General features: G+C 41.3%; 1 long non-coding RNA gene across 3 annotated transcripts; it reads left to right on the forward strand.

The window, feature by feature from the left end:
- The first annotated feature begins 4,896 nt into the window (after positions 1-4,896).
- LOC128439644 (uncharacterized) lies at positions 4,897-9,251 on the forward strand. Of its 3 annotated transcripts, XR_008338434.1 has the most exons (6): positions 4,897-5,038; positions 5,444-5,626; positions 6,249-6,335; positions 6,463-6,527; positions 7,096-7,243; positions 9,082-9,251. It is a non-coding gene; the product is annotated as an uncharacterized LOC128439644 (long non-coding RNA). The 3 variants fall into 3 exon arrangements; XR_008338433.1 differs by having other exon boundaries at positions 6,249-6,527; XR_008338432.1 differs by having other exon boundaries at positions 6,249-7,243.
- Positions 9,252-11,783: the final 2,532 nt, after the last annotated feature.

An 11,783-nucleotide genomic window follows, 5' to 3' on the forward strand; every position in this document is an offset into this window, starting at 1 on the left:
TGTAGAACCAGACAGACGGGCTGCAGCAGCTCTTCAGCTGTGTTCCTGGGATTCACAGTAATGGAGAAGGTCCGACACGCAGCGTATCCATAAAGTGTTTCCAAGAGAAAACTCCTGTTATCTCACAAATGTCCCCCAAATGCACCATTTGATCACTGCTGCTCCCCATATGGTTTGTTATACACATCCAAACACATCACACAAACACACTGGGGATGTTCTGAGGAGCATGTGTTGGCGTATACACATGTGCAGGATGTATGCGGCTGCACAGCTGTGCAGCACACACACACACGGCCAAACAATCCCACAGCATCCAATCCTCTGTTAACACATAGTTCACCGAAATGTTTATTCTCTGGATGTGTGCCACAGTCGCATTCAGCGCCATCACGCCATTTTGGTAGACCTCCCCTCTCTCCACCTAAATGGGCCCAAACTAACAGCTCCCTTTTTTCAGGGCTCTACCAGAGGAGCGTCCAGCGAGACCAAAGGGACATTATCATCTGTGAACATCAAAGATGCAACTGTAATGTCACTAAACTGGACACGCTCCAGACCTTTCTGGCATCTGGACGTCTCGTCCAGGAATATCATGCACAGCACATCTGACACCCGGCTTGAAAGAGCTTGACTTGAAGCCAAGAACACAAACTGGGCTCTCATATCGAGTGCATAAAGACCGGCTAAACTCTTGGCTCTTCACACCCGACTCTCTCAGGGTATCTTAGTCTCTTACAAATATATGAAACATGCTGACACAATTAACCAAGCTCTCACTACTCATGTGGTATCACTGACACTGTGAAAAGTTAGCCGGCAGTGCTTAAATGACCAGGAAGGAATCTGCATCGTTTATTGTGAATATGAGGCTCAGTACTTGATCTGTTTACGAGGGCGCTGTAACCACCGGGCCGAGGAGCGCTCGTTTGACCAGAGCAAGGTCGCCTCCATGTCAGCCCCTCCGACATATTTTGGCCACGGCTTCTAACAGCTGCTTCCACAGCAGCAGATCGACAGCCAGATCCTCTCGTCAACCTCCTCTGGCACAAATGAAAGAATTTCTTAGGGGTGACAGATGAAATACACTTCTTTCCAAACGGAGCATTCCCAGCACATCCTAACAGCGTGTTTGCACTTATGAGGTCTGTGACCCTTCCCGTCATCGGATACATCTCACCACCAGTTGCCCTCACAACTGGGTTTGTTAGTCAAGGCCGGAAAATGTCTCCAATTCAAGTTTCAATTGCAAAGAGAGTGTCTGTGGCCATTGTCCACAGTGAGCTGCTCCTCATCTGTATTTCAGCCATTAGTCAGCTGGAGACAGAGTGAAGCATCTCATCACTAATCAAAGTACTTAGAATAGAACCTTGTGACAAGTTTAGGGTTGCAAAATTCCGGGAATATTCAAAGTTGGAAACTTTCCATGGGAAGTAACGGGAATATACGGGAATATACGGGAATATACAGGAATATACGGGAATTAACGGGAATTAACGGGAATAAACGGGAATAAACTGGAAATTGTGTGGGTAATTTATACTAACTGTATTTACCTTTAATATACAGACATATATATATATATATATATATATATATAAACATTTCGTTTTGTCATAGGCTGATTTGAACCCTGAGGAAACTTTGGGCACTTGACTATATGCTTCTGGATCTGTGTCATTCTTAACATAGGTCTTTGCACAGTATTTGCAAATGTACACAGCTTTCCTTTTACATTGGCTGGGGTGAAATGTCTCCACACATGAGATAGTGCATGTGGCATTATTCTGTAGAATAAGATAAGAAAAAATCTTGTAAAAAAACACTAAAGCAATGCCAGAGATAAAAATAGTTGGCCAATTGGAATCGTTTTTTTGAAATATTTTACAATTGATGGATAAATGAATAGAAATAGGCTAGATCAGACATGGGCAAAGTAAATTAAACTAACAATTTAGTAGCACTTGGCACTTACTTATAACACTTTGTAGTTTTATTTTTGAGGAAATGTACTTTCTTGCTTCTTGTTGTTCTGGGTTTGTACCCTCCGTGTTGAATGCACTTATTGTAAGTTGCTTTGGATAAAAGCGTCAGCTAAATTAAATTTGACCGGGAGTGTTGTGTATAGGGCTCGAAAGGGCACATAATCTCCCTTAACTTTTTTGCTTTGCCCTGTAAGCCCTTCTGTAAAATGAGCAGATCAAGGAAACGAAAAGTGGACAATGAGTGCCGAGTGTTTAACACGGAGTGGACAACAAAATACTTTTTCACTGAAGTCCAATCGAAGGCTGTATGCCTGAAATGCTGAGGAACTGTCGCAGTTTTCAAGGAGTACAACATCAGCCGTTACTTTGCTACGCAGCATGCTAACTACGCTAGCAAGCAGTCAACGCAAGAATGGGTGGCTACGGCTCAGAGGTTGGCGGCTAATTTACAGACTCAGCAACATTTTTTTCACAGACAAACTGCGATTCAAGAGTCAACTACCAAGGCGGGTTTTGTTAAATTGCCTTTCAAATAAATGCTTTGCTATTTGTTAAAGGCCAAATCATTTCATGTAAGGATTTTTCCATTTCATCTATATTAGTTCTCCATCCATCTGGTCCTGGCACGGCCCCTCTGTCAAATTTTAGAACCCATTGTGGCCCGCGAGTCAAAAAGTTTGCTCACCCCTGGGCTAGATGAACAGATGAACCATTCTCAATCAGCATGCTAATATATTTTCCCCAGTAATATCATCGAAACTTACCTGACTAGTCCTGCACACTACAGCAGGCCTCAATAGCCCTTCTGTAGTGTGTAGGATGCTGGGAATTATCTGTGCATGTGATGGAAGAATGCACAGTGTAGGGTTGACATTCAATAGGCAGCGTGTGCTGCATTCCATGCATCTTAAAATAGAGTTTTGAATGATGTTTTTATTGCTCAGCGCTTAATCTCCATATTATTATTTTTTTCAAAATTCCCAAAATTCCCGAGCTCAATATTCCCATGGAAAGTTTCCGGAAAGTTTCCGGAAATTTACCGAAAATTTTCCGCCCCTTTGCAACCCTAGACAAGTTCAAAACTGCACTAATGGAGCAACTGTTTTATAGTAGCGGAGTTAAAAGTCAGAGGCTGCATTTCAAGACCGATTGTGTCATATTTCAAAGGCTCCTTCAAATGCGTCCTTTTATCCCCGAGAAATGAAGGCTTCAACTAGCGGATCTTACCCAGCTCAACCAATCCCGTTGTGCCGCACTGACGTAGGGTTTTTCTAAGAGATAATGGAGCCAGGAGACTTCTGGTTGCTTGAGTATCACGCTTCAACTCAACGAAACAGCTAACGGTACTCATCCTAAAAAACCGGAGGCATTCAAATAATCTTTTCATGGTCAGCTGAAGCTTTGTTGCTAAGCAACTGCAGTATCGGCGGGACAAGCTGTTCAAGCCAGACCAGCTCACTTTAGTTTAGCTTCCATGGTCTACGTGGCCCAAGAAGACCGCCACCTAGAGACTGTGTCCTCTGAAGGATGTGGTCAGTGATAGGGTTGTTGTTATTATTATTATTATTATTATTATTATCATCATCGATCTGCAGGTGACCAAAGATCTTTTATGCATTTTAGCATCTTTTTTGTTTTTTGTCTTTACAACCTTATGCTGCTTCTATAAATGAAAAAAGTTCAACAAAAAAAACTTAAATTACCCACATTGTGGTAAGCTAGGCTAAACCATGGGCTAAACATGTCAACTACGTCTTTACAACACACACACATAGAACCGATATCTTTCTGGTAAATATAAATCAGTTGATAAGAGAGAATTTTCCAAACTGTTTTCTTTTAGGGCTGTTTAATCAAACATGTCTAATGTTTACTGAGCCTACAGAGTTCCTCTAAACATCCTCAAAGTAAGAATGTGTGTGTACAAATGTACGAATGAGTGTTTGTGAGGGCGAGAGGTGGGGGTTGGGGGGGTGGGGGGTGGGGGAGACTCCTAATATTCTGTTTACGCTGTGCCCAACACTCCCAGCGTCTTTGTTTATAGCTCTCCTCTGCTCTTTTCACACAGCACTGATGAGAAAGACCCACACATTGAACACACTGCTTTTGGCAGGCACGGAGACACGTAGACACACACAGGAACGCGCACACGCTGCGCTCCTGATCCCACTGCCGTGACCTTTGAGATGCAGAAGGAACAGCAGCTTCCCCCCACTGCCAAAATGTCAACATCTTCTGCTCTCTCTCCGCTTCTGAGACGAGCCAAGTTGGCAGCAGGTTAGCCTTCATGTCTCTGCACATTGACTAAACACCCCGAAAGACGCACACACACACACACACACACACACACACACACACACACACACACACACACACACCAACCCAGTCTCATCAGAAAACGTTCAATGGCAACGTTGGTCCACTTGGAACGACGTTACCATCTCACAATCTGGCCTCTCAGATTGTGAGATGGTAACATTTAGTCCTCCCATTGTTTTGCATTGGCGTGTTCTCACGTCACGTGACTCTCAAGCTCCCGTCTGCAGAGAGGAAAACATGGCGGAGATTCCCTGTTTTTTCAGATAAAAATATAATTTTGTAACTTAGTTTGGGCATAAAAATACATTCTGACACCATTTCTAGCGAGAAATGTGCTCTTTGCTTCCACAGTCTTCAGCCAGTTCGTGCTTATGATAAATATTTTAATAGTTATCACGCATGTTTTTATCGTTGCTATGATGGTTGCCATGCCACCACGGCACAGCGTGGTGTTTAAATCACAGTCCCTGCGTGGTGTCCTTCAGTGATCGTGAATGTTATTCATGTTATATAATAGTAATATTTGAGGCTAGATTACATCTCTAATGAGAAGGATCCTGCGAGTCTGTTCATACCGAGGCCGGCCCGAGTGTGCGACCGGACCGAGTGCGCGAGCGGACATGACGTGTGGCTGTCGTAAAAACCCTATTTGTAAACAACCAGTCCTTTAACTCAGCGCTACGTCATAAACACGGCGCGCTTGGAAGACCACGATGTCATCTTCCTTCTGTCAGGTAAGTAGTTTATTGTTTTTAAAGATCGTTACGATCTAGGTTTACAGTCCGAGTGCGGAGAGAGTCCGTCAATCCACACTATGGACGCTGTTCATCAGCTAATACGCCATTGTTAGCCACATGCTTCAGCCCACGGTAGCCTGTGCTACCTGGGAGGTGAATACATGGTTGTTGAAACCAGTTCAAGACGCTTAGCTCATCATTGAGGGACGCTACAATATAAATATAAACATGAATTTGATTTATGAATGCTTTAGATTAATAAGGAGTGTATTTGTCTACCATTACTCCACAATATCAGATCAATTTGGTTTAATGTATAGTATGCAATATGACAATGTTTTCATGTTATGGAGTTGCGATTCATTTTATAAAACAATTGCTATGTTCTGTTTTTTAATCAAGGAGGATCAAAGTGAAGCTACAGGAGTTTCATTAACGTCAACAACTTGGACCGAACACTTTGTTTTGCTTGATGAAGAGCAGGAAGGGCAGCCTGGAGAGAAAGAGAAGCCGGGTTGAGCCCACTACCATCATCCACGTACCACGAGGAAGATGAGGGAGAGAAATGATCCTACCATTAAAGAGGTACTTTTAAGTTATATACCAGAAAAAACATTTTATATAATTTGCCAAATATACATTTTTATTAAATCCCCAAAGTACGCTTGCTGAAATACAAGTTAATATCACACTGAAAGAATTTTGATCAATCATGCTTCCCTGCTGTGATTGTTTAACTGGGAAAACAACTTTTTCCACAGGAAGGCAAATAAATTTAAGGAATACATGTGCAAAGTTTTCCTCTGTTATGTATAATGATGACCCCCATCAAACATAATGTTAGCAATATTTACACCTTTTAATTTATTTAACTGTTTATTTCTGTCTACATGTGTGAATTTGCCTTCATTAGTTTCAGAAAAGAGCGATGATGTATCGGTCAGTGGGCGGCAGCACGAGACTCCGCAAACTAGTCTGTAAGCAAAGTAGACGAAGGCATCGAGGTTGCGGCCTGCCATCATTGTTATTTTGCTTAAGGGACTGAATATGTTTCATGCAGAAATATTAGCATTTCCCTTATATCTACCAAAACTGCTTGTTTCACAGACTGCAGTTTTGTTTTGATCCGATGTGGTGTGCAAATACAATCGTATCTGCAATGGGTTGTGGGGCATTAACATTTGTAACTCTAATTTTGTTTTGACAGACTGTGAAAAGAACGTTGAGAACATCACCACTCTACAGGAAGACACAGTCCAGTAATGGGTGTCAGAAGTTCAGTAGTGAACGACGGGTACTGTGGGAAAATGTGTGTCATTGTTGTACAATGTCCTTTGACTCTGTTTAAACAAGGTCAACACAAAAAGGTTTGATTGTAAACTGATATCGGTACGAATTCATATTATTCTCCTCTTCAAAAGAAACAAACAATCAAAATTACCTGCAGAAAGCCCTTGATGGACGCTTCAGCTGCATCGTCAGACTGGTGAGACAGCAAGATGCCAACTTTAATGCCAATTTATTTGTGTAACATTCTGTGACCAAATTTATAGATAACTTTTTGTAGATTGTAAAAATAGATAACCCATTTATTACAAAAAAACGACACTAGAATTACCGCACTGCGTTGTATGACTCCGCTAACCAGTGCAGTGTCCGTCTACATATTTCTACATATTTTCTCTCATATAAATGACACTGTGTCTCTTGACAACTGAAACCATAAGATGAGGTCAGTGTGGCCTTGACCTTTTTACTTTAAGACAAATACAAAGTTAGACAATCCGAAAACATGCAGTTATGCCTCCGGCGACTCGCTATTGCAGAGGCATTAAAACCGTAGTGTAGTAGATTGGATTTTATTGGTGTTACATTGGACATCTTGTATGGGTACACCAAAAAATATATTTGGTTTCACATTCTAGATGGCAATAAGCAGAGTCATTAACTCAGGAAAAATATTTCTGTAGAAAAGAAAGCCTTGTATGTGTGTATGTATACATACACACAAACGCACAATTGAGACGTTTTTGTCTTTTATCATATATTCTCAGGCAGTACTGATGCATTTACTGAGAGGGGACGTGAGGGCCTACTCTGCGTGCTCAGAGTTCAAGCCCAGCAGGCTGCAGCGGGCCTGACATATTCTGGAACAGCAGCACAGTCTTTGGATGACTCCTCTGAAGATGAAAACATGGCGAGGTACTTCTTCACTGATGAAGAACTATGAGGGCTGTGATTAGCTACACTCTCTTGCTACAATGCTACTCATGCTACAGAGCTGCCAACTTTTCAAAAAACCTTGGAGTGAGATTTTGTCGGGGGTGACCAACATTTTGCCGCGCACACAGCCACACACGTTGGTGGCTCAAATATCAGGGAATTGTTGGAATTTGGCATTGTATCCATGTTGTTCGCTGCATTCTGGTGGCCTTTGGGGCCCGAAGTCGTTGATAGGAGCGGCCGACTGGAGATGGACAACATTGGTTACATTCTGTGACGCAAAGACATAGCTGAAGGTCCACCCCCAGGAAATGTTGGTTTAAGTAGATGTTGTTTCCTGCATTCTAGTGGATTTTTGGGTGGTATGCTAAAGATGTGCAATACCTGAACTTCTTCTGATTCATGTTCCTCTGATCATGACTTGTAGGGCCTTCTAGCCTTGAGCTGAACATTCAACCAGAAAACTTTTGTTGTGCCTCAATGACCACAATATAGCCTAATTAATAGACCTTTGTTTAAGATTTGACCAAGGTAGGTTGATTGACATTTTGATTACAATGGTTTTCAACTAATTCTGAACTGAAACCTAACCTATATTTTAAATAATTGTATTCTTAAGAGCAGTTAATGATTTATGTTCGCCTCCCACCACACTTTCCATCAGACAAAAAAGTGCAACAAATAAAGTGCTTAAACAGTAGCCTTTTTAAGCAACACAATGGACCCTCTTCCCCAAAATAAAATTTGTCTGGAGCCGCAAAACATATTTGATAACAAAGCTAATAAAGTTTTATATAAAGTTATACTATACTAAACTATGGTTTGTTGCATTTATGAAATTATCGAACAACAATAAAGAAAACTGTTGACATTTGATTGATATTTTTACCTGTTACAACAAAGGAAAAACCAAACGTTTATGAAGAGAAGAAAATACACAGGCAAGTGTCGGCCTACTTTGAAATAAATTAAACACAGACCTTTGTAGGGTTATTTGAGTCCTCCCCGTATTTGTGGAAAATGTATGAAATAAGAAGTACCCTATTTTTAAATAAATAAAAACATATAGCTGCAGCCTAATAGCTTAAAAATATATATTTTAGTTGGCGAAATATTTAAACGAAAAGTGAGAGCAGGTCAGGCTGGAGGCGGACACAGAAACTGCAGCTCGGTAGAAACCAACTGCAGCTTCTGCTCTGATCAAGACGCTGAGCTCTGATCAACTGAGACCAGAGAAACTCTGTGTTTTCACTGTTTCCACTGAGCAGCCGGTGAGTCAGTGACCAGCTCCTTCACGTGAAGGAGCTCTGGTCTTGTGTCTCTGAGCGAGTGCGCGGGGCGGGGGGCGGAGCCTCGGGACCGGTGCGCTATCTGGGGCACACACACACACACACACACACACACACACTCGCCCGCTCCTGGTACTTCATGACGGCCTGATACGATGATGTTTTAAAAAATGATCGCGACTTAGTCAACCACCAACATTTTCGTCTCGTCTCGTCAACAAGTTAAAATAGATTTAGTCATGCGCTTCACTTAAAAGATCCAGGTTTTTTTTGGCATGAGAAATTGGATGTGTGGCGTGAGTGCGTGTGAAAACATGCAAAAGCGTGTGTCACACGGCGGAAGCGTGAGAGTTGGCAGCTCTGATGCTACTCCCTGGCAGCCTTAGGAAGGCATTAGCTTGCTGTGTGGTAGCTGTTAGCTTCAGCATTTTTAGTTTTTAGTGGCCTGTCTGACGTTTATGTTTAAAAAAAAAAATCAGAGGGAACCATCTTCGTAATTTAACACTATGGTTTGTTTGTGTCCTTCAGTTCTTCTCAAGAGAAGCAGTACAGGTGTGCCTCAGCTCCACGGTCCCTCCTGCAGCCTCCGCTCCTGATGCTAACCTCATGTCTCCATCACACCAAGCAGCAGACCTGGAGTGACAGACCTTTCTCCAGAGCTGCCCCCTCCCTCTGAAACCCCCCTCTCCAAAACACTATTTGTGTAGTTTTTTAAGTATTTTTTGCATGAGAATTGTTGATCATATCATTTCCAGCAGATGCCTTACTATAATGTTTGTGCACAATAAATGACATTGATCATAACATAATGGTATTTCCTTGCACTTCTACACCATGATATTGGCAGATAAGATGCTGATTACATTAAAGCAGTGAATGCTCTTCTTTAAGCAACATAAACAAACAATGATCCAATGGATCTGAAGTAGAATGGGCACATTACATTCTGTAGAGAATGCCTCAGTTATGGAAGTCAGAAAATAACTTTCTTTCTTTCTATCTGAGGTTCCAGTCATTTATAGTCACAGCAAAGCATACAAGTCTGGTTGTCTAAGTGGCTCCCATATCATATTGTTTAAGATGTGTAACATCAAGTTTGTGTTTCAGTGCAAAATTAGTCATTAGTCAAGAGTTCACCCTCTTGTTTACACTAAAATTAGGTGACCCAGATGTTTCACAATGCAATCTGATAAGGTCTTATGAGAAACATTCTTAACCTTAAAGAAATCAACACAGAGGATAGCAATAGATGTTTGACTTTAATCCGTAGCTGGTAATCGTCAGCCTGACTTATTCAAACACATTAATACTACAATGAATGAGGCAGGGCCTTCTATCAGAAATCAACTATATCGTCACGTTATGTTTCTCTTGAGCTCATGGAAATTACCTTCAGCTTCCACTTACTGTCACCTGAACCATACTGTTATTTCTGTATCTACAGTGACTTTTAGGAAAACATATACTAGAGGGCAATGTATAAACATTAATACATCTTATTTATATAGAGCTTTTCAAGAAGTGCAAGTACTAAACTGAGGGAAAGCTAATACAAACAATATATATATATCTTATTTCCATGTGCCAGGACAGCCTCACACTTGGATGTAAACCAATTTTAGAACACATTTGCTTATACTGGAGATCTTTTAAATTAATGTCCCAGAAATTATTTCTGATGGAAAACCCCTGCCTTATTCATTGTAGTATTAATGTGTTTGAATAAGTCAGGCCGCTGATTATCAGCTACGGATTAAAGTCAAACATCTATTGCTATCCTCTGTGTTCATTTCTTTAATGTTAAGAATGTTTCTCATAAGACCTTATCAGATTGCATTGTGAAACATCTGGGTCACCTAAATTTAGTGTAAACAAGAGGGTGAACTCTTGACTAATGAGTAATTTTGCACTGAAACACAAACTTGATGTTACACATCTTAAACAATATGATATGGGAGCCACTTAGACAACCAGACCTGTGTGCTTTGCTGTGACTATAAATGACTGGAACCTCAGATAAAGAAAGTTATTTTCTGACTTCCATAACTGAGGCATTCTCTACAGAATGTAATGTGCCCATTCTACTTCAGATCCATTGGATCATTGTTTGTTTATGTTGCTTAAAGCAGAGCATTCACTGCTTTAATGTAATCAGCATCTTATCTGCCAATATCATGGTGTAGAAGTGCAAGGAAATACCATTATGTTATGATCAATGTCATTTATTGTGCACAAACATTATAGTAAGGCATCTGCTGGAAATGATATGATCAACAATTCTCATGCAAAAAATACTTAAAAAACTACACAAATAGTGTTTTGGAGAGGGGGGTTTCAGAGGGAGGGGGCAGCTCTGGAGAAAGGTCTGTCACTCCAGGTCTGCTGCTTGGTGTGATGGAGACATGAGGTTAGCATCAGGAGCGGAGGCTGCAGGAGGGACCGTGGAGCTGAGGCACACCTGTACTGCTTCTCTTGAGAAGAACTGAAGGACACAAACAAACCATAGTGTTAAATTATGAAGATGGTTCCCTCTGATTTTTTTTTTAAAACATAAACGTCAGACAGGCCACTAAAAACTAAAAATGCTGAAGCTAACAGCTACCACACAGCAAGCTAATGCCTTCCTAAGGCTGCCAGGGAGTAGCATGAGTAGCATTGTAGCAAGAGAGTGTAGCTAATCACAGCCCTCACAGTTCTTCATCAGTGGAGAAGTACCTCGCCATGTTTTCATCTTCAGAGGAGTCATCTAAAGACTGTGCTGCTGTTCCAGAATATGTCGGGCCCGCTGCAGCCTGCTGGGCTTGAACTCTGAGCACGCAGAGTAGGCCCTCACGTCCCCTCTCAGTAAATGCATCAGTACTGCCTGAGAATATATGATAAAAGACAAAAACGTCTCAATTGTGCGTTTGTGTGTATGTATACATACACACATACAAGGCTTTCTTTTCTACAGAAATATTTTTCCTGAGTTAATGACTCTGCTTATTGCCATCTAGAATGTGAAACCAAATATATTTTTTGGTGTACCCATACAAGATGTCCAATGTAACACCAATAAAATCCAATCTACTACACTACGGTTTTAATGCCTCTGCAATAGCGAGTCGCCGGAGGCATAACTGCATGTTTTCGGATTGTCTAACTTTGTATTTGTCTTAAAGTAAAAAGGTCAAGGCCACACTGACCTCATCTTATGGTTTCAGTTGTCAAGAGACACAGTGTCATTTATA

Source organism: Pleuronectes platessa, chromosome 5 (assembly GCF_947347685.1).
Source record: "Pleuronectes platessa chromosome 5, fPlePla1.1, whole genome shotgun sequence".
Classification (NCBI taxonomy): domain Eukaryota; kingdom Metazoa; phylum Chordata; class Actinopteri; order Pleuronectiformes; family Pleuronectidae; genus Pleuronectes; species Pleuronectes platessa.